We start from the raw sequence: 26,780 nt of genomic DNA, 5'->3' as shown, positions 1-26,780 counted from the left end.
ACGATAACAGAAAAATGTTTATTAAAATATAGACGATGTAACTATTTATCAATAGTTACTTTTATTTTTTTCATTGAAAAAATTATGAATAAAAGATTATAATATAACACGGACTTAGATGACATGAAGACGTTTTGAAACTAGCAGATGCAATTTGAACACCATGTTGATAAATGCATACATTAAAATCCTAAAATTGAGTCAACATACAGTATATACAAATGTATACTATATATATAGAGCAAAGAGAGAACATGGCATTGTTAGTCATCAGTCTACTGCATTATGCATACCCTGTGCAAAGAGCTAGGAACATTTAACCCTCTGGAATACTCACTGAATTTACTTTTTCCTTTTATCTAAACGTTCTTTAACTTTTATTCTGCTGCTAGTCTTGTTTTATTTATCATCTTTATAAATATTATAATTATAATCATTATTATTAGTACGTTTTTTTTATTAGCAGCCTAGTGTTTGTTTTTTAGTTACAATTTCCGGTAATTATAATTTGAAAAGACAGTTAAGTATGCAGAGAGAATAAAAATTGTTATTATAATTTTTCTGTACGGAAAAAAAATCAACATTTATTATGCAAAAAACAATCAATTAAAATCAATAAAATTATATTTAAAAGAAAATTAATTTAGTCTTTAAAAATAATAATTAATAAATAGAAATAAAACTTTTTTTTTATAAAAAATATTTGATAAATTATTTGAAGAATTTAAAAGATTATTTATTAATAAATCCGACGTTTCAAGATCTCATGATTTTTAAAGTGATGTTACAAATGATAAATGTATTAAAGTGAATATATATGTGTATGTATTTGTGATACCTTTTAACCCCGTTCGGTTAAGCTGCATGAGAAGTATTGATGAGAGCATTATGCTTTATATAGAGATAACACCAATCATAACGAATATTACAATTGTATACTGAATAATTTAGAGTGCTTTTACTCTAAATTTTACGCAATTAGAGATGCAAGGTCAATTGGAAAAGCATCAAAAGCGTAGTGTACAATATTATATCGGGTACATTATTTGGATTTCAATTATTTTACACAATTAAAATTATTTCGATGGATTATACAAAACTAGCAACTATACTCATCAAGAGCTTTCATTTAAGTACCCACATCAATTTTTCATATATTTATATATATATTATATATATGTATATATAAAAAATATATCAAAAATGCATATGGGTACTCAAATGAAAGCTCTTGATGAGAGCAACATCAGGATGAGCTTATATCTTTAAAAATGTCAATAGTTGACAAGATACAAGGTAATTTCTTAATTATTGACATATTTAAAGATGTAAGCTCATCCTGACGTTACACTCATCAAGAGCTTTCATTTGAGTACCTACAAACATTTTTATATATTTTTCATAATTGCATATATATAATATATGTATAAATATATGAAAAATTGATGTGGTTATTCAAATAAAAGGTCTCGATAAGTATAATGTCGAGGAGAGCTTATATCTTTAACAATATCAATGTTTCACAAGATACAAAGTCATTCCTTAATTATTGACATTTTTAAAGATATAAGCTCATCCCGATGTTACACTCATCAAGAGCTTTCATTTGAATACTCACATGGTATTTTTTATATATTTTATATTTATAGTATTTGTGAAATATATAAATATATAAAAAAAAATGATGTGGGTATTAAAATGAAAGATCTCGATGAGTGTAACATCGTGATGAGTTTATATCTTTAAAAATGTCATTAGTTGACAAGATACAAGGTCGTTTCTTAATTATTGACATTTTTAAAGATATAAGCTTATTCCGATGTTACACTCATCAAGAGCTTTCATTTGAATACTCACATGGCATTTTTTATATATTTCATATTTATAGTATTTGTGAAATATATAAATATATAAAATATATAAAAAAAATGATGTGGGTATTCAAATGAAAGATCTCGATGAGTTTAACATCGTGATGAGTTTATATCTTTAAAAATGTCATTAGTTGACAAGATACAAGGTCGTTTCTTAATTATTGACATTTTTAAAGATATAAGCTCATCCCGATGTTACACTCATCAAGAGCTTTCATTTGAGTACTCACATGGCATTTTTTATATATTTTATATTTATAGTATTTGTGAAATATATAAATATATAAAATATATAAAAAAAATGATGTGGGTATTCAAATGAAAGATCTCGATGAGTGTAACATCGTGATGAGTTTATATCTTTAAAAATGTCATTAGTTGACAAGATACAAGGTCGTTTCTTAATTATTGACATTTTTAAAGATATAAGCTCATTCCTATGTTACACTCATCGAAACCTTTTATTTAAGTACGCACATGGCATTTTTTATATATTTTATATATATGGTATTTGTGAAATTTATAAGTATATAAAATATATGAAAAATTGATGTGAGTACTCAAATGAAAGGTCTCGATGTGTGTAACATCGGGATGAGCTTATATCTTAAAAAATAACATTAGTTCACAAGATACAGGGTCATTTCTTAATTATGTATCTAGAGATAGAGCATTTTTAAATGCAGCCTAAATATTTATCATAATAAATTGACTATCGGTGAAAATAATATAAAACTTTGAAAAGAGACAAATTCAAATCAAAATCTTTGTTATGAGTTATGACCCTTTATTTCACTAAAAAAACCGAATTTATCATATGACTATCCTGGAAACAAAATTTTTCTTATTTTCTCAATAATATAGATTATAATTAAGTTCACAATTTGATTTCATTTTATTTTTCACCAAACTAAAATTAATAATTAATAATTAATCCAAAATTTCCAACATGTACAGTAATTTTTCTCATTAACTGCTGATCTTAATGTTCTACTCGCCTAAAGTAATATTCAATGAAGAATAGAAAGATGTATCGGAAGAAGTTTTGTGTACAACGGAAATGTTGTGTTAAAGCTAAACCACTAGTCGGTGAAACTTTAGCAGAATCATACACAAACTTACTCGAGGCTCTTTCAATCTACGATCAAAGTTCAAACTTCCGCAAGTGTATTCCTCTTAAGTGTAACTTCTGAATTGCAAGCTTTTGGTTATTGTTATTGTTATTAAAAAGCTTCTTAGTAAGCATTAAAAATTAAAAACAGTCGTAAATTCTGTCGACAAAAAAAAATATCAATAATTGGAAGGATTAGATTAAAAAAACGGTAAAGTTCTTTGGTTTGCTTTGTATTGCTGGCACCTACTTAAAGGCTAGTTGCCAAAAAACTTGGTCTTAACAAGCTGATAGATTGATTTTCGATACCAAGACTACTTCAGTGGATTTTAAAAATAAAGTCCAACATTAACTGCACAACATAAAACTTTTCGACGGATTAAGGGTAGACGTAGTAATAACGCGATTAAGCTTTACTAGTTTAATTTTGCTGAAGAAAAATGAGCAACGTGACGCAATTACAAAAACAACCGAGTTTTAGGATCATTAAAAAATTTCCTAGACTATCTCTCGACTCTGAGCTTAGAAGTTGCGATAACTCTATTAACGGACTATTGAAAAAGTTTCATTACTAGTACCGACAAACTCACCATACACTTTTTTTTTATTTACTATATTTACTTATTTACGCTTTTTGTCGCAAAGTTGCTGTCCATGGCACTAATCGAGTGCTTTCAACGCAATTAGATTTATAGAATAATTTGAATTTATTTTTAGCAAATTTTTGATCAAAAGTGGATCTATATTAATTTAAAAGACAATTGTATTACACTGATAGAAGGATTTAGTACGGAGTACTAAACTAATTTAGTAACAAAATTTTTAGTAATTTATTTGGGAGAAAAATATATTTTTTACCCATCAATATTATTTATTACAGTTTAATAAATCATTTTTTTATTCTAAATAAATTATATTTATATAAACAAAGCCTTATTATATCAAAATAAATATTTTTTTCCACCAAATAATATCGCGTGACTAATGCAAAAAGGCGCATGGCAAAGTATGCGCCCTTTTAGCTTTGCAAAGCTAAAAGGGCGCATAATTTTTTTTTTATCACCAATCGACTAGTTGACATATTCTTCGTCGAAAAATCAAGCATTGATTTCCTAAAGCTAAAAGGGCGTATGTCTCTAATTGTGCGCCCTTTTAGCTTCAGGAATTTGAAAATTTTATGACCTAAAGCTAAAAGGGCTTATAAATTTTTTCATATAACCTGCATTGAAAATGTGAGTTTCAATGCCTGTTGAGCCAACCGAAACTAAACAATTTCAGACCAATGCGACTGTGCCTGGCAGGTATCAATTATTTCTTCCCGGCGGACAGAAAATGACGATTTTCTGTCCGCGAGGTGAAGTTGCAGCTTTATTTTCAATCCTATCAATTGTTTGTTTATTTTATACCTTTATAATTGTCATTCTAACCGTTAACTGTACTGACATATTATAATTCTGTTATTAAGCATAAATAAGAATGATAAAAGAAAACTTGTCAATTTACGAATAATGTTTGGTAAAAAATAAACTATTACTTTCTATTTCATTATAAGTTTCATAATAAAATGGTATTTTCGCTGTTCGTCTGAAACTATCTAGTTCTGGTTGGCTCCAGACATTGAAACTAGCATTTTTAATGCAACTTATATGAAATAGTATATTACACATCTAGGGCAGTAAAATAAGAAATGTCTCAGATCACATGTAATTGTTGTCCGAGGCGAAGCCGAGGTCAATAAACATGTGATCTGAGGCTTTCTTATTTACTGCCCGTGGTGTGTATACTATTTTTCTCCTCGACGGAGGCGGAAAGCGGCATTTTCGTTTAGCGCAGCGGGAGGAAAATTGACGCTTTCCGCCCGGAGGTGAGAAAAATATAATGTGTGACGCGGGATGAAACACGATTTCAGACCGAGTGATGCCAGCCCTCGCTTCGCTCGGGCAGGCAACTTCACTGGTCTGAAATCGTTTTGTTTCATCCCTAGTCACACAATATACTATTCTTTCCAAATAATTCATTAAAATGCTCATTTTTAGCCTAAAATTTAAAAAAAAAAAATGGTAGATTCACACGAAAGAGGCGTATTCTAACTCAACATACATTCTTTTAAAATTACAATTAAAAATGTTTTTAAAAAATTGCAAAATATGCGTGATTGTATTAATTTATTTTTTATTTAAAAATTATTTCAATCCCATTAGTTTTCGATTAATTTAACTATCCATTGCTTGTATAAAAATAGTTAAAAATTATTATTTTTTCAATATTGTTTAAGTACTTACAAACAGCCGATCCCCTCTTTTTCTCGCGTCGCACTCACTGCAAGAAATGGTACGATCCTCGATGCATTCATGATTATAAAGCTATTGAAATTTTATGTTTTTCTTTTAAACAAATGAGAATTTTGAAAAAAACACCCTGCTATACGAAATAGATTATTAAAAAATCTATTACGTAGCAGAGCGTTTTTTTCAAAATTCTTCTTTGTCTAGAAGAGAAATATAAAGCTGCAATCGTACGCGAAAAGAACAAGATGATACTGGATATCATCCCGGATTATACTGAGTAAAAAAAAATTTCAGATAGTAGTTAGTATAATCCAGATTACAATGAGTATAATCCAGATATCACGCAGTATAATCTGGATTTTTCTAGCTACTATCTGAAATTTTTTTTTACTACATATAATACTGAGTATAATCTGGGATGATACCCAGTGTCATCTTGTTCTTTCCGTGTAGGGACCGGCTGTTAAGAAATTTTTTTTTTATTCATAAAACTTTTTTATTTTATGTCTTGTGAAGCTATTTATCAAAATTTTTTATAAAAACTTAAATTTTTTCTATGTGCTCTTTTAGCTTTAGGCACTACTTTTATAAAAGCTAAAAGGGCGCATGTTTGAGTTACGCCCTTTTAGCTTTAGTATATTCGAACTTTTTTTTTTTTTTTTTACAGATCTTTGTGTTTCGAGTGATTTCAAGAAGAATGACAAAAAAAATTTTTTTAATGCGCCCTTTTAGCATGGGTCCCTACTAACCTGTAGCTATGCGCCCTTTTTGCATTAGTCACGCGATATTTAGTAGTAGTTACTAAATATTTGTTTGGTAAGTATTGTCGGTAGATGGCTATGTTTTAATTCCAATGTGATAAATAACATGAAAAATGAATTTCTTTATTACCAATGAACGATTTATTGCGAAGCAATAAATAATTTGTTAAATACTACTAAATATTCATTTGGTGGAAATAAAGGGGCTTTGATAAATTATTTAGTAACTATTACTCAATATTTGGTAATTAAAGGTTTGTTACTAAATTATTTAGAAACTATTACTAAATCTTATTAAATAAAACTAAATTCCTTCTATCACTTTAATTATAACAAAACAAAAATTTTATCAAATTTAAAATACTACCTAATTATTAAATCTATCACTGTGCAAGTGAGAAATTTTTAAACTATCTCGCCACCTATCGGACGTCGCGGAACTATTTTCGAATAAAATATTTTTTTCATTAAAATCGAGGAAATATTGACAAATATTACATTAAATTTACTTTTTTACTGCCATTGAGTTTAATTAATTAAATTATACAACTAAAAAATGATAATAAAAGTATCCTCTTAAAAAAAATAATTAAATTGATTTTAAATATGATTGAAAAATTTAATTATAAAAATTAGTATCAATAATAGAGAATTTTATTTTTGTTTTTTTTTTTTTTGCTAAAATTTTATTAAACAACTTTTATTTAATTAAAGAGTCATTTTGAGTAAGAAAAAAAAAAAAAACGAATTTTATAAAAATATAAATTTTATAAAAAAAAATAAATTTTATAAAAAAAATAAATTTTATAAAAAAATTTATTTAAATTTAACTTTGTACAAATATTTAAAAATTCTTCAACAATTACACCAGAATTCTAAGCGTACATCAAAGAAATTTCTGAATAGTTAGATAATTCAGTAATTCAGTAATTCGCAAACAAAATCAATGGTCTCGTAGTAAAATTAAATATCCTGTTTAAAGTCATTAAATCTTACTACTATACCATACTCAGTAAAATTTAACCCCGGTTTCTCCGTTCAAAAGATAGCGGGAGTGTTTGATGAAACTTTAGTGTCAGTATAACTTAATGCAATGAACAAACTAACAAATTCACTTAACATCTAGCGATCTTCTGAGTATACAACAATGCCAGCCAATTAACAAATGGACGTGAGGTAAGGTAAGGTAACTCTTACAATCTCTTTCTCAATTTTCCTTTTTCTCTCCAGCTTACTGGATCACATTATATTAACAAAGGCGTATTTATTGCCAGTGGATAGAAGCTCGGTTAAATAATTTAAGCTCGCATTAATTAAATACAGTATGTTAAATATGTGACTAGAGGCGTGACAGTAATGCAAAGGATAAAAGAGTAGCCATTAAAATTTTTTTGATATGCGACAGCGGGTGAGGATGAAGGCAAAATATTGTGTCCTTTGTTTCGTCCATGTAAAATTATTTAAAATTATATATTATTTTTGCAAAAGACTGACGGCTGCCATCATGGAGATGAAGATGAAAAATTTAATATAGAAAGTAGGTTATAGACAATGCTCTGACGTCACGCAACAGTAAAATTTATTATTTCAGTAGGAATAAACGTAAATTAGAAAGGATGAAATGGAGAACCTAAAAAATTTATCGGCCGGTTTTTTTATTCTTTTTCTATTATTAAAAGTTAAACGGCGTTTAATGAGGAATATTATGAAGTAAATGTAACAATAATGTGCTACTAGCTCATCTATTTTTCTCCCAGTACCTTTCGAACTAAATTATTTCGCGCTTTAAATGGATTTTCATTATGAAAATAATTCACTGACATTAAGGAGATTCGAGACCTTCATTACTCTAGTCGAGAATCTATAGATGATAATTTATCATCAATTTATAGAGGAATTTGTATACTAAAAGAAGAATATAGTTCTCTGAACTGGAAAAATCTAGTTGAATAGCATCACTATTTAATTGAATTTCTTATACCTAAAATTATTTATTATATTGAACCCCAATAGTTACTTAAACTATTTTTAGTTAAATATCGGCTCAAAAGTCATCTTGATTAACTTTAACTCAGAAAGCAGAAAAATAATTCGGACAACCCGGACCAGGAATCGAACCCGGATCTTTTGGTTACGCACCAAGGGCTCGGACAGTTAAGCTATCTGAGACATCGTCCGTAACAACCTTTCAGTTAGATAATAATTTTTTGTTTAACACGGTAACAGATAAATATTTATTAAAATATAGTCGATGTAACTATTTATCAATAGTTACTTAAACTAATGCATAGTTCGAGTAACTACAAAAAAAAAGTTCAGAAAACTATATTTTTATACTTGTGATGTTATAATTAAACTACCTATGCACTCTTCTCTCAGTGTACATTTAATTCCATCTTCTTGACATCATTTATGCACTGAGAAAAAAATAGAGTTCTCTGAAATAGGAAAATCTAGTTAAATAGCATCACCACTATTTAATTGAAGTTCTTATACCTAAAATTATTTATTATATTGAACCCCAATAGTTACTTAAACTATTTTTAGTTAAATATCGGCTCAAAAGTCATCTTGATTAACTTTAACTCAGAAAGCAGAAAAATAATTCGGACAGCCCGAACCGGGAATCGAACCCGGATCTTTTGGTTACGCACCAAGGGCTCGGACAGTTAAGCTATCTGAGACATCGTCCGTAACAACCTTTCAGTCAGCTAATAATTTTTTGTTTAACACGATAACAGAAAAATATTTATTAAAATATCGTCGATGTAACTATTTATCAATAGTTACTTAAACTAATGCATAGTTCAAGTAACTACAAAAAAAAAGTTCAGAAAACTATATTTTTATACTTGTGACGTTATAATTCAGCTAACTATGCACTCTACTCTCAGTGTACATTTAATTCCATCTTCTTGACATCATTTATGCACTGAGAAAAAAATAGTTCTCTGAAATAGGAAAATCTAGTTAAATAGCATCACCACTATTTAATTGAAGTTCTTATACCTAAAATTATTTATTATATTGAACCCCAATAGTTCCTTAAACTATTTTTAGTTAAATATCGGCTCAAAAGTCATCTTGATTAACTTTAACTCAGAAAGCAGAAAAATAATTCGGACAGCCCGAACCGGGAATCGAACCCGGATCTTTTGGTTACGCACCAAGGGCTCGGACAGTTAAGCTATCTGAGACATCGTCCGTAACAACCTTTCAGTCAGCTCATAATTTTTTGTTTAACACGATAACAGAAAAATATTTATTAAAATATCGTCGATGTAACTATTTATCAATAGTTGCTTAAACTGATGCATAGTTCGAGTAACTACAAAAAAAAAGTTCAGAAATATTTTTATACTTGTGACGTTATAATTCAGCTAACTATCCACTTTGCTATCAGTATATCTTCAATTATAAAACATATATTGTAATATTAAACTTAATCCCGCAATAATATTGATTACTTAATCTTTCAAAATACAAGTGAGAAGTTTAGAGTATTTTTCGCGACCTAGCGGAGCTTACGGAACCATTTTTTTCGTTCTTTTAATATAAACTAAAAATTTTCCATTTTTTTTATTATGTTTTTAAATAATTATTAATATAATTGCAATTAGATAAGAAATTACAGAACATTTAATGTTTTCTCTGATTTTAATGATAATTTTTAAATAAAATTTCTTTCCAAAGTTATTATTAAAAAATTTATTAAAAATTTATAAAATTGATATTTATTTTTATGAATTTTCTACGGGATTATCATAATAATAATAATATTTAATAATTTTTTAATTAAAAATTGTTTGTTTTATCTCAGTTATTATTTACTGACATAGAAGGTATCAAATTTCTTAAAATTACAAATTTTTTCATCCTTCCATAACATTTATCCCCTTGGGGCATATATATTCTCAATTTATATATAAAAAATAAAATAAAAATTTACATTTTTTTTTAGCTTTTATACACAAAGTTTGTTTGTTCCATTTTATTTAAAAAAAACAGTCAGGTAAAATATATTCATGATCGTCAACATGAAAATTTATTTTTCGTTGAATTAAGAATACAAATTCTTCTTCAAGCCCTTGGAAAATATAAACAACAAATTATTGTGCGTATTTTAAAAAAAAAAATTTTATTTTTCATGACAGTGTCTTCTTAAAAATATTTATAAAGTTGTAATATACTAATAATTTGAAGACGCTTTTTATTCGTTGGTATTTAAAAGTCTAAGTCAAAAAGTTGAATTATTCATGGGCTAAAGAGCGATCTCGCTAAATTTAAACGAAAGATTTTATGAACAAATGTACTTTAGAGCCGTATTATTTTTAATAAAAAAAAAATAAAAAATTATGTTGTGCTCTCGGAAAATGAAAAACACGGGGTACGCTCACTTTAAATCATTTTTATTATTGTTATAATGCACTAATACACGGGAAAAATTTGCGGAGATATCACTGCTTAAACGTGGAGTGAATGTGGAGGAAATAATATTCTATTTATTCACTCTCTCGAGAGTAGAATTCATCCCGAGGAAGAACTCAATCTGGAGAAGCTAAAAAAACTTGCTGAGTTAAAAATTACAGATTGAAAAATTATATTAAATTGTAGAGTTGAAATAAAATATTGGAAAAATTGGGAATTGTTAGAAAATTTTCTTTAATTTGTTTATAGGAAATAATTTTCTTATTTGAATACTATCTAATAAATGAATTTATTTAAGACAAAGATATGGTTTATTCAGTGGATTTATTTTAATTAGTCATTTGTAAGTTACTAAATCTATATTATTAAGAGAATAAGAAAAATTTTGTCTTTAGTGATAGATTTTTTAAAATATCAACTCATTTCGATATTACACTCATCGAGACCTTTTATTTAAGTACCCATATGGCATTTTTTATATATTTTATATATATGGTATTTGTGAAGTATATAAATATATAAAATATATGAAAAATTGATGTGGGTACTCAAATAAAAGGTCTCGATTGGTGTAATATCGGGATGAGCTTATATCTTTAAAAATGTCAATAGTTCACAAGATACAATGTCATTTCTTAATTATAAATCTAGAGATAGTGCATTTTTGTATGCATCCTCAATACAAGGCAAATATTTTTATAAAAAATCTTGGGTGTGAATAAGATAAGCATTTATTATAATTTAATTTTGAAAAAATATAAATGACCCAGCTTGCTTATAATTAAAAATCCAGTAATATTCATTTCTAGAAGGAATAAAGAATTAAAAATCCTCATGATTAATTATACATCTCAATTAAAAAATAATCCTGGTTTTAATTTTTAATTGGAAAATTTTAAGGTTCTTATGAATATATCAAGACGATTCATAGCAAGCTTGAAACATTAAAAAAGTCTCATTTAGTACACGGAAAAAAAAATTTCTTTCTGGTAACGTAACTGTAGAGTTACCACAACTATACATAATTTACTGTTCGTTGTAGAGTTATAGTAACAAAATGTTATTTAGTTCTGATAACTCAATGTTGTTGAGCTCTATTACAATAATAATAATAATAATAATAATAATAATAATAATAATAATAATAATAATAATAATAATAATAATATTTATAATTATAATTTCAGAAAAAAAATTACTCAGAATAAAAATAATTTTCATAAAATATTTCCTCAACAAAATAAAATTTGTTTCATGCCGTAAGATGGACGGCGGAGTTTATAAGAAAGTCCTTCTTTACAAGCATGGAATGTGTGTTTTCCATACATGCTTGTAAATTTACGATTCTAGTAAAAAATTTTCTGTTATTTATAATTATAAAAAATAATAATTATAATTATAATTATAATAAAAATTATTATTACAATAATAATAATAATAATAATAATAATAATAATAATAATAATAATAATAATAATATTTATAATTATAATTTCAGAAAAAAAAAAAATTACTCAGAATAAAAATAATTTTCATAAAAAAATTTCCTCAACAAAATAAAATTTTTTGAGCTCTCAGAGCTCTATGGGATTGTTCTTAGAGCCAAACGGTATAGTTGGAAGCGCTCTACGTTGCGCAGTAGTGGAGTGCGCTGACATATTTCATAACCTTCTAAAATGCCAAACATAATTATTTTGTTACTAATCTATATTATTAAAAATATATGAGGACAATTAAGTTCCCAATTTATTTATTTAAGGAAAGAGGTTTTTTTTTGTCAAATTGAATTTCGTTAGAACAGTTTTGTATTTATGGTTTTTCAAGGTTCATTTGCAGTGACTGTTAGTTTAATTTATTAGTTGAATATATTGTGATAAGTGATAACTGATAAGTTATCGGAATACATTAAAAAGACCCCATTAAACACAAGATAAAATTTGTTTTCGTTTATTTATCTTTTCTCGTGCATATACGGTAATGGTTTTATGTCCAATATCTATTGATATAATTAAGAAAATAAGATAATTTTGTGACGACCATATTTTTATTTTACAAATAATTTTTATTTGTAATATAAGTTCTATTATTATTTTATTTCTATTATAATACTATTCTTATTTATCATATACAATTATTGTTGGCAATATAAATTCATTCTGCTGCATGTATTTATTAAATTATCAATGCTAAATCGTAAAAAAAAATTATTAAGCAGACTTCCAAAAATTTGTTATAGTCTCAGAACGATCCTGTAGAGTTGTGATAGGTAAATAACGTTTAGCCCTCAGAGCTCAACAATGTAGAGTTGCAGGAGCCAAACGGTATTGTTACTATAGGAATACGTTAACCTACTGGAACTTTCTACAACTAACTAACTACTACAGAGTTCCTATAGGGACCGAGCGTCTAGACTGTCACGCCAACTGATGATAGAAATTGTAAGCTAATGGGCAAAAATTTTAAACTCTAATATGTGATTTAATGTTGATTTATTGTTTACTTAAATAAATTAATAAATTTTTTCAACTATAGAGTTTTGGTATATCACGACATTTATAAATATATCAAGTTGGGACCGTCGAATAGACAAATTTGTAAAATTTTATTATTTTTCTCTCAGTACTAATGGTACTCCATAGAAAAATGACAGCCATATGACGTGTTTAGAGGCGGAATTGAACTTTGGAGACTATGTTTACATGGCTATTTGACTTAATAGTGCTGAATTTCTTTTATCATATTTAATATACACGGCCTAAAGTTTTTTTTTTACCTTCTGAATTGTTTTTGCTTCAAATACAACCGATTCATACTGGTCAAAAAGCATATTTTATTGTTTTTTCTATTATTTAGTAAAAAAATACATAAGCTATTGTAATACTTTTTGCCTATTTAGTGCTTTTGTTAAACACCAGGGCGCGCTACTTCCGACAGATGTGCTGCCTCTACAGTTAGTGCTCGGTCCCTATAGCAAAATTTTTTTCTCCGTGTATATATTATCCTCTAAGTATTAAATGAAATTCGAGAATACATCCTTGTAATTGCAAAAGCGAGAAATTAGGTTTATTTTAACGATATTTCAATTTCCCTTTTATAAAACTAATAGTCATTTTTAACTGGCTAATTACAATAAACAATTAATTTAACCCCCGGAGAATCAAAATCAATAGTGCTTAACGATTACAACGAAACTTTTGCCGTTTAAAGTACTACAGTTTAATGTTTAATAATGTAGCTTAAAAGTAAGTTTAAAATGCTTCAAATTTCAATATTTTAAAGGTAAATTTTTTTTTTTTTTTTTTAATCATCTTGCAAAAACAATATTGAATAAATTATTAAATTAAAAATTTATTTTTTTAATTACTTGAAAATATAAAAAATAATGAATCTACTAAATAATTTAATTTAATCGAATTAGTTCGCTTGAAACAATTTACACACCACTTAGAAAACTAGGTTTCTTATGTATGAATTAGCGTAATTGGAAAGAATATTACTTAGTTCGCCGCTAGCCTTTTCAAGGGTTCGATAAATCTTCTAATAATACTAGTAAGTAACCTTGCAATTAACTAAAACTTACAAAGTTTGCTTGGAACTTGATAATTGTCAAGTTTATTGTCATTTACTTCTTGAAGTATAATGCGCGATGAAATATCATTGTCATCTTGGATAGAGGGTTGCATTGTTCAAACAATTTAGTACCTAAATTAAAGGTCTCGATGAGTGTAACATCAAAATGAGTTTATATTTTAAAAAATGTAAATAATTAAAAAATGGCAATGTATCTTGTTAACTACACAGTAAAAAAATTTTCGTAAAATTTAACATAAAATTTTGTGTAGATGTTTTTTTTACATAAAATTTATGTTAATTCTACACAAACGGTTTGTATTGATCAATCCATCCATTTTTAACACACTCAAGTGTTAATTCAAAGTAAAACTACACTTTTTTAATGTTACTGGCCAACCAACACAAAATTTATGTTAAAGAATTCTTCATATATAGTCACGTATTCCACACAAGATAGACATGTAAATGTGATAGCCTCAACGTCATTTTAATTTGGTGGATTTTGATTTGTGTCATTACGTAAAATACTTAAATGCAGCTAATAAATATACAATTGTAGTGTATAGCAATTAAAAACTAAGTAAATAAAGGGTAATTTATATTAAAACATCCGATAACAGAATTGTAACCTTAAAATTCATTACAAGGTTAATGTCCTTTCTAGTGTGAATCTAGAAGACAGAATAAATTTTAAATTATAAGGAAATAAATAAAATAAGAAAAATTATAAATTTTATGATTATGAATCTAGCGGACATGTTGATTTTTTTTGACAAATTATTTACAAGTTAAAAAATACTTAAAAAAAATTACACGAATAATTCTTCAAATTTTCTACAAGTGAAATTTTTTTTTTTAATTTTTTTTTAATAATTTTTTCATTAAAAAAAATTGTAAAAATTTTCAGATGTCGGCTAACTCAATTTTCATTTATTTTTTTGAATTAGACAAAAAAATAAATAATTGAAATTAATAAATTATTAGAAAATAAACTTACAGTTTTTTTAATTTTCTACATGTGCATTTTTCCTTTAATTTATTATTTTCAATTGCTCATGTATTTTTTAATCACAAAATATATATATATATATATATATATATATATATATTTAAATTATTATTAAAACTCACATATTTGACAGCTGATCTGAGTAACACAAAGAAAAAGTTACAATCAACACTTTATTTGTGTTATGGATAACATTTAAGTGTGTAGAAATCCGAGAATCAGCCAATGAAAGTTTTAACATATTTTTGTGTTACTTTTAACACAGAATTATGTTGATTTCATCAATACAAACAGTATGTGTAGAATTAACATAAATTTTGTGTAAAAAAATCATCTACACAAAATTTTATGTTAAATTTTACGAAAATTTTTTTACTGTGTAATAATATTTTTAATGATATAAGCTCATTCCGATGTTTCATCGAGACCTTTTATTTGAGTACCCACATCAATTTTTTCATACATTTATATATTTATATATATGATATATATGTATATATGAAAAATATATCAAAAATGCGTGTGTGTACTCAAATGAAAGCTCTTGATGAGTGTAACATCAGGATGAGCTTATATCTTTAAAAATGTCAATAGTTAAAAAAGTACAGTGCAATTTAACAAAAGTCATTATTTAATCAACAAAAATTTATTTATTTATACACTGTAAAAAAAAACCGGTGTAAGCCCATGCGGTGTACGGTGTTAAAAATTCCGGTGTTAAATTCAACACCGAAATCGGTGTAGCACTAACACCGTTCGCGGTGTAAATTTTTTTTTTCGGTGTTAAATCGGTGTTATAAATTTTCCAATGTTGATAATATTTTAATTAACACAATTTTTTTAATTAACCTTATTATGTTTAATAATTAAAAATAAATAATAAAAAAAAGTTAATATTTAATTTAGAACGTTTTAAATAATAAAATATTAAGTAGATAAAAATTTTTAATTAAAATAAATACACTGTAAAAAATTTCGATGTAAAATGGACCCGGAGCATTTTGGGACATCATATAAATAATCGAAAACTTCAAAATACTGCATTTTAGTAATAATTTCATAACTTTTAAGTATTTTTTTTAAGATTTTCGGAATACTTCTGATAATTTTAGAATCAATGCAATTTATTTGAAGCGATTGAGTTGAAATTTTGTCCTTAAAACTTATGTGGAACCTTTTTTGAATAATCTTAAAACATTTTTTTAACTACTTGAGAACAAATTTTGAATACTTTTGAGACATTTTTCGGATATTTTTGAGACAATTTTGGAACATTTCTTGGATAGTTTTAGAGTGTTTTTTCAACAAATTTTAAACATTTTTAGAACAATTTTACGACAATTCTGAACGTTTTTTAAATGATTTTCATAGAGATAATTTATTTTTGCACAGCCGTAGATTTGTCCCGAAATTAATGGATGAAATATTTTTTGGACAATTTTAGGACGTTTTTGGGACAATTTAAGAATTTACGAATTACCCATTTACGGTGAAATTCAAAGAATTTTCTTTTATAATGATAATATAATGCTGTTGTGTAAGCTATGAGAGACTATGTGTTACAATATGAGTTTATGTGCAAATGAAATATCTGAAAAAAAGCAAAGTTATCAAATTATTTATTTTAACATGTTCAAAACATCCATTATATTATGAGAAACATTATGGTTACGATAAAAATAATTATTATATTGTTCCTAAACATTTAATATTGTAAATATTATTTCACTTGTTGTATAATATTCATTAAATCGATTTCTGCGTAATTTTATAAATTGAAAATTCTTAAATAAATGTTACCTGTCTCATTTTGATAAATATTGAATATTAATTGTGTTTCATGGATCATATAATATTCATACTCCGATACGGTGTAAATTTGTTCTACTGTTACACCGATATTACACCGGATTTTTAACACCGCAAAAGAGCACCGTTACACCGGTGTTAATACACAGGTGTTACATAGCGGTGTTAAAATGAGTCCATTTTAACACCGCTTTTTTTACAGTGTAGTTCACAAGGTTGCTAGTTGATTATTATTCTTTAAAAATCTTGGACATAATTAATACTATTATTATCAACAGTAATTTTTCCAATTTACTGAAAACAATCTAGATTGATATAATCCTTGATTTGATCGACTAGACTGTCATCAATAAAAAGTACATAAGAAATAATCGTATTTCGCTGAAGTGGCAAATAAAGCAAGAGCAGAAAACAGAAAAGAATAATGGACAATAGATGTAGGAGAGTACAGAGCACGAGGCTGTGCTTCATCGACAAATAAAACGAAAAAAACAATCCGGAGGTTAAATTGAAGCGGATGTAGATCCAATTGCTCAAATCGATAGCACTTTAAACGTGAGAGTAAACTCTGTACCGGGATGATAACAGGTTACTGAATTGCGTTGTGTCTCTTCCACGTAATTAATTGACGCCAGGTCCAAGAGCAAAAGCTCTCACGCGGAACGTCACTAACTGTATCAGGTTTAGTGATGTAGAAAGTCGCCCGACGCCGTTGATTAATCTTATGGCTTTTATTGATAAATCCACTCGCCATTCGACGGAAGTTGTGCTTAAACTTGTTCATATGCTTTACTCGCCCTCGCTGAACATTAAAGCAACCTCATTGTGTCCTGACACGAGAAAGCTCTTGCCAATCTATTCATAAGGTAAGCTGTCAAGTGAGTCATGAGACATGGGTGCACGTCAACTGTCATTTCTATGACATTGTTACGGTATATCTGCGACTATTCATCTGCATAAAAAATTCTCACCTATTCTTTGCTAGATTACTTTTAATGTTCCAAGCTAAATTAACCAGGTAACCTTAATTGCACGCCTCACACTCATAAAAGGATTTGTTTTATATTTAATGAGCTTTATTAACTAATAAATTATTTTTAACATGGGATTTAATAGATATTTATTAACAATAAATTATTTATTAAATACGATTTATTAAATGTTAATAAATATTTGTTAACAGTTAACAAATATTTATTAACAGTTAATAAGTAATTTATTAAGTACAATTTATTAACTGTTAATAAATATTTATTAATGGTTAATGAATATTTGTTAACTGTTAATAAATATTTGTTTAAAATAAAAAGCAAAAATAGCAATTTTCTCTTGACACTTTTTATAACCCTATAGCTGGAATTCATGATAATAATTTAATTCACTAAATAAATTAACGTTTTTAATAATTAAAAATATAAAAGATAATTATGAGCTGTGATAGAATTTACTATTTTACAATAAACGTTATTATAATGTAATATAATTAATGCAAATAATTTATAAAGATGATTTTTGTTTATAAGCAATCTTTATATCATATGACATTGCAAGCCAAAAAAATTCACTCAACAAAATATTTATTCACTGTTAATAATTATTTGTTAACTATTAATAAATACTTATTAACTATTAATAAATGTACTTTCCTCCTAAATAAATATTTATGGAATGTTAAAAAATATTTATTAAAATTTAATAATTGTCTTCAAATAAATTAAATTATTAATAGTTAATAAATCCTTCTGTAAGTGCAAGCTATCAATTTCTTTTTTAACTTCCCGCTAAGAAAATTGAAAATTTTCAAAAATCGGGAAGTTATTGTTTTCACCCCGTTTTTCGAAAATCGAGTTTTCATCAGATCTCGACGTTTTGAGGTCCTAGGAAGCTTTCCTGACTATTTCCGCGGTGATGTCACCGTGTCTGTATGTATGTATGTAAGTATGTATGTATGTATGTATGTATGTATGTATGTATGTATGTATGTATGTATGTATGTGTGTGTGTATGTATGTAAATCTCTTATAACTTTTGAACGGATCATCCGATTCGATCGAAATAAGCGGCATTCTGAAGAGTTCCTTTGCCCCTAGAATTCTAATACTAATTTACAGAATTTGAGTCGATCAATTTTGAGAAATCTCAAAAATAAAATTTCCAAAAGTTCGTTTTTTTGAAATATCTTTTAAACGGCTAAACTGATCAATTCCAAAAACTAATCAGCTCTTAACCTCAAAAAACTACGTTGACTGCCTTCAGCCCGGTCAAAATCGGTTGATTTATTCGTGAGATATCGTTGTCGAAAAAAATTGAAAAAAATGTTTTTTTTCAGAATTTCTATGAAATTTTTAGTCTGATCAGTTTGTACTTCAAAATTTTTCAAAGAACTCAAAAAACTGCGTTGAATGCCGTAAACAGCGAGAAAATCGGTTGATTCATTCAAAAGTTATTGCGGTTTGAAAATTAAAAAAATAGTATTCTATAAAATTTCCATCAGCCTTTTGAGCTCGAAGAGCTCAAAAGCACAGAACAGCAATTTATTTGAGCTCGGAGAGCTCAAAATTACACACAAATTATATTTTTGAGCTCGAAAAGCTTAAAAAATAAGTGAATTGTTGAGCACTTAGGTATGGAGGTAGCGGGAAGTTGCAGAGATGGCCTGTAGGGTCAACCGTTTTCCTAATTTTTTTTTACAATTCCAATAGATAATTTTTAACAAAAATATATCCATTCAAAAAATCACCGAAAATTTGGATTTTTTTTTACCTCTTAATTTTGCACGCCTCATAAGCGAAGCGTTGAGGTAGTGCTCTTCTCTCGACAACGTTTTTTTTGCATCCCACATTTCTTTCAATTGCTTGAAATTTGTGATTCAATTTTTTTGTAACTTTAATTTAAGTAAATTAATTTACTTGCTGATCAATACTATTATTAATTTTTAAAAAATTGCATTAATTATTTTTAAAATAAATACAATAATTAAATTCTTTTTTTCTAATATCATAATCAATTTTTGTAATTAAAAATTAAAAAATAATTCTTTAAATTTTTAGATAAATATTTTATTGAGGCAGTTCTTAAAAAATTGGCAATTAAAATAAATTTTGCACGCCTCATAAGCGAAGCGTTGAGGTAGTGCTCTACTCTCGACAAAAAAAAAAGCAGTTTTCTCGAAACTGAAATTGTTTTTTTTTGACTTATATCGCACGTATAGGATAATATGAGTGGACTTATATCAAGTAAAATAATCTGTCAGGCACGTAAAATATATTTCAATAACAATTATTTTGTTTAATATTAAAAATAATAACATTAAAAATAATGTTTCCTGGACGTCCGTGTGTCTGTGTTTATGGATCCGTGTATGTGCCAGGGAAATTCCTCAAAAAAATAATCCTACCGGAATTATTTTTTTTTTATCATCTAAAGTAACACACTAAGGACTTTCTCAATTAATATCACCGTTCAATTCACTGTCGTTTAATTATTATTTATAAAAAACTAAGATACGACTGTGTATTTGTATATCTATACATAAATTTTACTATAGTATTTTTTTTCCTCACCTTAGAATTATGGCGCCACTAAACCATAGCAGAGTTTTCTGTTTTTTATTATTTTGTTTTTTATATTTTATTTTAGTGAATTTTATTGTGGAAAATGAGATTATGAGGCGTGCAATTTTTTAGGCTCTTGGTGGATAATTCTTTTACAGATTAATTGGGTTTTTTCAAGGTTTTTGCGCGGAAATTTAATGAAGAGAAATTACTTTATGGTCTATTCAATTTTTGTGTTGTTGTGCGGCGCGTCAAGCTACATTATATGGTTAAATAGGGTCTAGGATTGGGTGAAAAAAAATTGACTTATTCTTTAAGCCTGTAATTAATATATCATGTTTAGAAACATGAAAGCTTATTAAATATAAACAAAAATAAAATTTTTTTCAATGAATTAATTTAAAAAAATAAAATATTCAATTTTCTTGCGAAACCTTATTAAAAAGTGAAATTTTATGATACTCTACAATTCTAACGAAGAATTAAAAGAAAACATCAGAAGCCTGTCAAGTAAATCTCCTTTCAATTAAACAATTTCTCCCTGGTAGAAAAATAAAGCCGAGAAATAAGATATAAGAAGTAAATGAAAAAAAAGGTTATAGTGTATAAACTTTCCACTCAGTTGGACGACGTTGTCTTCTCATCATTCCAAGTTCCTCGTCACGTCCTTCTTATCTCGGATGTTATTTGACCCTCGGTAATTGTATCCTTACCTCTAGGTGCTCTTATATCTACTGTTACTCTCTATTATGCAATAAACTTTTGTTAATTTAAAAATTTTCAATATAAATGGAAAATATTTCTGATATGATAAATTCCGGTCCATTATTAATGAGTGTCTTCTTTTATTTATTTTCTGGGAGTATTCATCTATTGATATGGGAAAAAATAAAAAAAAATAAATTGGTTGTATAATGGAAGTTGAGATAAGGGAGTAAGTATTAGATGCCTGAATTGAGGTTCAGATGATTATTCGAAGCATAAACGAAAAACTTGTTGTGATCACTATCGTTTTAAGGGTAGAGGCTTCACGGTAAACCAATGAGCTTTTGGGTGAGGGTTAGGGTTATGTATTTTTATTATTTTTTTTTCTTTTACTATACTGATAGAAAGATTTGTTTATATTTAATAAGCTTTATTAATTGTTAATAAATTATTTATTAAATGTTAATGAATATTTATTAACAGTTAATAAGTAATTTATTAAGTACAATTTATTAACTGTTAATAAATATTTATTAATGGTTAATGAATATTTGTTACCTGTTAACAAATATTTATTTAAAATAAAAAGCAAAAATAGCAATTTTCTTTTGACACTTTTTATAACTCTATAGCTGGAATACATGATAATAATTAAATTCACTAAATAAATTAACGTTTTTAATATTTAAAAATATAAAAGATAATTATTCCCTGTGATAGAATTTGCTATTTTACAATAAACGTTATTATAATGTTATATAATTAATGCAAATAATTTATAAAGATGATTTTTCTTTATAAGCAATCTTTATATCATATGACATTAAAAACCAAACAAATTCACTCAACAAAATATTTATTAACTGTTAATAAATATTTGTTAACTATTAATAAATACTTATTAACTATTAATAAATGTACTTTCCTCCCAAATAAATATTTATTGAATGTTAAAAAATATTTATTAAAATTTAATAAATTAAATAATTGTCTTCAAATAAATTAAATTATTAATAGTTAATAAATCCTTTTATCAGTATGGGCTCAAAAGTCATCTTGATTAATTTTAACTCAGAAAACATAAAATTATTCAAACAGCCCAGACCGGGAATCGAACCTAGATCTTTTGGGTACGCACTAAAGGCTCGGACAGTTAAGCTATCTGAGACATCGTCCGTAACAACCTTTCAGTCAGCTAATAATTTTTTGTTTAACACGATAACAGAAAAATATTTATTAAAATACAGTCGATGTAACTATTTATCAATAGTTACTTAAACTAATGCATAGTTCGAGTAACTACAAAAAAAAAGTTCAGAAAACTATATTTTTATGCTCGTGACGTTATAATTCAGCTAACTTTGCACTCTTCTTTCCGTGTACATTTAATTCCATCTTCTTGACATCATTTATGCGCTGAGAAAAAAATATAGTTCTCTGAACTAGGAAAATCTAGTTAAATAGCATCACCACTATTTAATTGAAGTTCTTATACCTAAAATTATTTATTATATTGAACCCCAATAGTTACTTAAACTATTTTTAGTTAAATATCGGCTCAAAAGTCATCTTGATTAACTTTAACTCAGAAAACAGAAAAATAATTCGGACAGCCCGGACCGGGAATCGAACCCGGATCTTTTGGTTACGCACCAAGGGCTCGGACAGTTAAGCTATTTGAGACATCGTCCGTAACAACCTTTCAGTCAGCTAATAATTTTTTGTTTAACACGATAACAGAAAAATATTTATTAAAATATAGTCGATGTAACTATTTATCAATAGTTACTTAAACTAACGCATAGTTCGAGTAACTACAAAAAAAAAAGTTTAGAAATATTTTTATACTTGTGACGTTAAAATTCAGCTATCTATCCACTCTTCTTTCAGTATGATCAGATTTTCTCGGGAAAAACTTTGAAGAAGTTTAAGGAAGCGAAAATCTGAAGCATATGTAAATGTAAAACATCGAACAAATTTAAAAATACATAATGCCAAGCGCAAAAAAGCAAACACAAAGAAGAAACAAAGAAATAAACTTACGAGTTTGTTTCTCAGTGCATAAATATCTCCGAAGAAAAAACGCCGCACTTTTTCACTTTTTTTTTCTTAAAACGTAAATCCTAATGAAAAATTTTCAAACTGCAAAAGTTGAGTGAGGTATATTTATTTTTGAAACAATTTTTTAAATAAAAGCACAAAATATAACCGCGATATTCCATGTCAGGTTCATGATTATAAGGTGGAACGATATGCGTATCGATAGACGCTGACAGAGCGACTGGGTTAGATACTCTTTGGGTTTTCCACCCTCTGGTTATTCTCCCGCGTACTCCCACTACTGTCACTACTACCACCTCAAAAAATACCCACAATGTATGGTGGTGGTCCGTCTTCCCAGCGCCAACGCCCTTGCGCACTCGCATATCCTGATGTTATATCCTCAACGATGTCTCGTACGCATCCTTGAAGCTCAGGAATTTTATTCTTCAAGATACTTCATACTTCATACCCGTCGGACGTTTCTTTTTCTTTGGGTTTTATTTTTTTTTTTATTTTTGCATTAGTAAGATTTTGCCAGTGCATTTAACTGCTCTTCAATAGCAAGTTCGAAAAGAATTGCTGGGGTAAAATTTACGGGTTTTTTTTTTTTTTGTAATTTGGGTAATGTAAAATTAAGTACATTATAAAGCGCTATTCGGACCGGTATTATTGCGAATTAATTTTTGTAATTTTTTGGCTTTATAATTCTCAAAAAATTTATACATAATCTATATTGTTGAGAAAATAAGCAAAATTTTGTGGCCTGTGTATTTATATGATAAAATGGGTTTTTATGGTTAAATTTAGTGTCATTGGAAAGGTCTTGACTTAAATTTGTGCCTTTTTAAGGTTTCATTCTTAACATTCTTACCAATAATTAATTTATAATGATAAGTATTTAGACTGCATTCGCAAATGCTTTATTTCTAGCTACATAATTGAGAAATTACCTTGTTTCTTGTGAAATATTGACATTTTTAAAGATATAAGCTCATCCCGATGTTACACTCATCGAGACCTTTCATTTGAGTACCCACATCAACTTTTCATATATTTATATATTTCATAAATACCATATATATAAAATATATAAAAAAATGTCATGTGGGTACTCAAATAAAAGCTCTCGATGAGTGTAACATCGGGGTGAGCCTATATCTTTAAAAATATCAATAATTAAGAAATGAACCTGTATCTTGTCAAGTAATGATATTTTTAAAGATATAAGCTCATCTCGATATTAGACTCATCGAGACCTTTCATTTGAGTACCCACATCAATTTTATATATATATATATATATATATATATATATATATATATATATATATATATATATTCATATGAAAAATATATAAAAATGCATGTAGGTACTCAAATGAAAGCTCTTGATGAGTGTAACATCGGGATGAGCTTATATCTTAAAAAATATCAATAATTAAGAAATGACCTTGTATTTTGTGAACTATTGACATTTTTAAAGATATAAGCTCATCTCGATGTTACACTCATCGAGACCTTTCATTTGAGTACCCACATCAATATTTTATATATTTTATATATTTATATATATGGATATATCAAAAATATATCAAAATGCATGTGGGTACTCAAATGAAAGCTCTTGATGAGTGTAACATCGGGATGAGTTTATATCTTCAAAAATGCCAATAATTAAGTGACATTACTATCTTGTCAAGTAATGATATTTTTGAAGATATAAGCTCACCCCGACGTTACAATCATCAAGACCTTTCATTTGAGTACCCACATCAATTTTTCATATACTTATATATATTACATATATGTATATATGAAAAATATATGAAAATGCATGTGGGTACTCAAATAAAAGCTCTTGATGAGTGTAACATCGGGATGAGTTTATATCTTTAAAAACATCAATATTTAAGAGAGTACAGTGCAATTTAACAAAATTTTTTATTTAATAAAGCAAAATTTTATTTATAGTTTACAAGTCACGGAAGTCCCATAGTGACTGCAAGGTTTCTAGTAATTATTACTTACCTTACTTACCTATTACTTAATTATTATTAAAGAATTTAATTTCCGTTAAAACAAAAATTTTTTTCTGACAAAATAAATTTTTTATCAGAAAAAAAAAGTTTCTTGTTTTTCTGAATTTTTTTTCCGTTGACTATTACATCAAATATTTATATAAAAACTACATACTTCATCTGTATATATCTGAATATTATATAAAATTTATCTTTTGTGTAAATATTAATTTATCTATAAATTTTAAATACTTTTTTTTTGTAAATTTCACAGAGTTATTTCCCTTAAAAAAAAAAAAAAAAAAATTCCGGTAATTTGAATTTTTCTTTTTCTCAACTGTCAAAGCTAAAAAAAGCTTGAAAATCAGGAAGCTTGATTTCCACAGATCTAATTAAAAGTTTTAATTCAAGATTTATTTCAACGCTTGCTAAGGAATTGACATCGATTTTTTTAGCTGATTTCTGGATTTACTAATTACACAACTTAGTTTTTTTTTTGTTTGTTTTTTTTTTTTTTTTTTTTTTTTTGTAAAAATTCGTCAGTTTTAAAGATCCTTTAGACAGTTATTGCTTTTATTTTTTGTACGACAGTAAGACAGTTGGCTTGATATTATATTAGCCTGTTGCAAAGAGTGCCATCTCAGAATTTATAATAAATTTACAGTGCAAAAGAATAAGAGCAAAAAAATGAAATTTAATCCGATAAATATCCGAATATCCGAGTGGAGTTTTTTTTATTTAGCTAAAATAAATTTTAATTAATTGAAACAAGTTTTATATGTCAAATTTTTTGAAGTTTAATTTTTTCAATATTAATTATGATTATCTACAAAATTTGACTTTTTAAAATCATTGAACTTAATTTCCATAAAAATTAATTTTTTATTTTTAACTGTCTGGTTGATAATTTCTTACAAAAAGAAATTTAAAATAATAAATAACTAAAATTACTAGGTATAATTGAATAAAAAATTAATTAAATTATTTTAATGGTACTGAAATGAACTAACATGTTTAGAATTTTTTTAATAAAAAAAATTATTACATTAATAAGATAATATAATTAAATAAGGAGTTTTACTTCATAGACGAGAAAAAAAAAATAATAGTAATAGCAGAAGTGAAGAAAATATAAAAATTTTATTATTATTATTTAAAACTTTTGAAACCGTCATATAATAATTATAAATTGTACTTTCTTAGATATTGACATTTTTAAAGATATAAGCTCATCTCGATGTTACATTTATCAAGAGCTTTCATTTGAGTACCCACATGCATTTTTGATATATTTTTCATATATACATATATAATATATATAAATATATAAAAATATATGAAAAATTGATGTGGGTACTCAAATGAAAGGTCTATATGAGTGTAACATCAGAGTAAGCTTATATCTTTAAAAGTGTCATTAGTTCTCATAATACGAGGTAATTTCTTAATTATTGATATTTATTAAGATATAAGCTCATCTTGATGTTACATTTATCAAGAGCTTTCATTTGAGTACCCACATGAATTTTCATATATTTTTCATATATTTATATATATAATATATATAAATATATGAGAAATTGATGTGGGTACTCAAATGAAAGATCT

The 26,780-nt window shown here is 26.7% G+C and overlaps 2 long non-coding RNA genes across 2 annotated transcripts in view; one reads left to right on the top strand and one right to left on the bottom strand.

The window, feature by feature from the left end:
• Positions 1 to 23,430, bottom strand: part of LOC123270323 — a 124,670-nt gene extending 101,240 nt beyond the window's left edge. Inside the window, exon 1 of the long non-coding RNA XR_006510567.1 lies at positions 23,156 to 23,430. This is a non-coding gene — a long non-coding RNA (uncharacterized LOC123270323). The remainder of the gene's footprint in view (positions 1 to 23,155) is intronic.
• Positions 8,849 to 23,805, top strand: LOC123270325. Its single transcript, XR_006510569.1, has 3 exons — positions 8,849 to 8,927; positions 17,289 to 17,298; positions 23,793 to 23,805. It is a non-coding gene; the product is annotated as an uncharacterized LOC123270325 (long non-coding RNA).
• The last annotated feature ends 2,975 nt before the right edge of the window (positions 23,806 to 26,780 follow it).

This window comes from Cotesia glomerata, linkage group LG8 (assembly GCF_020080835.1).
Source record: "Cotesia glomerata isolate CgM1 linkage group LG8, MPM_Cglom_v2.3, whole genome shotgun sequence".
Taxonomy (NCBI): domain Eukaryota; kingdom Metazoa; phylum Arthropoda; class Insecta; order Hymenoptera; family Braconidae; genus Cotesia; species Cotesia glomerata.
The sequence above is the reverse complement of the archived record's forward strand: the minus strand, read 5'-3'. Positions and strand labels throughout refer to the sequence as shown.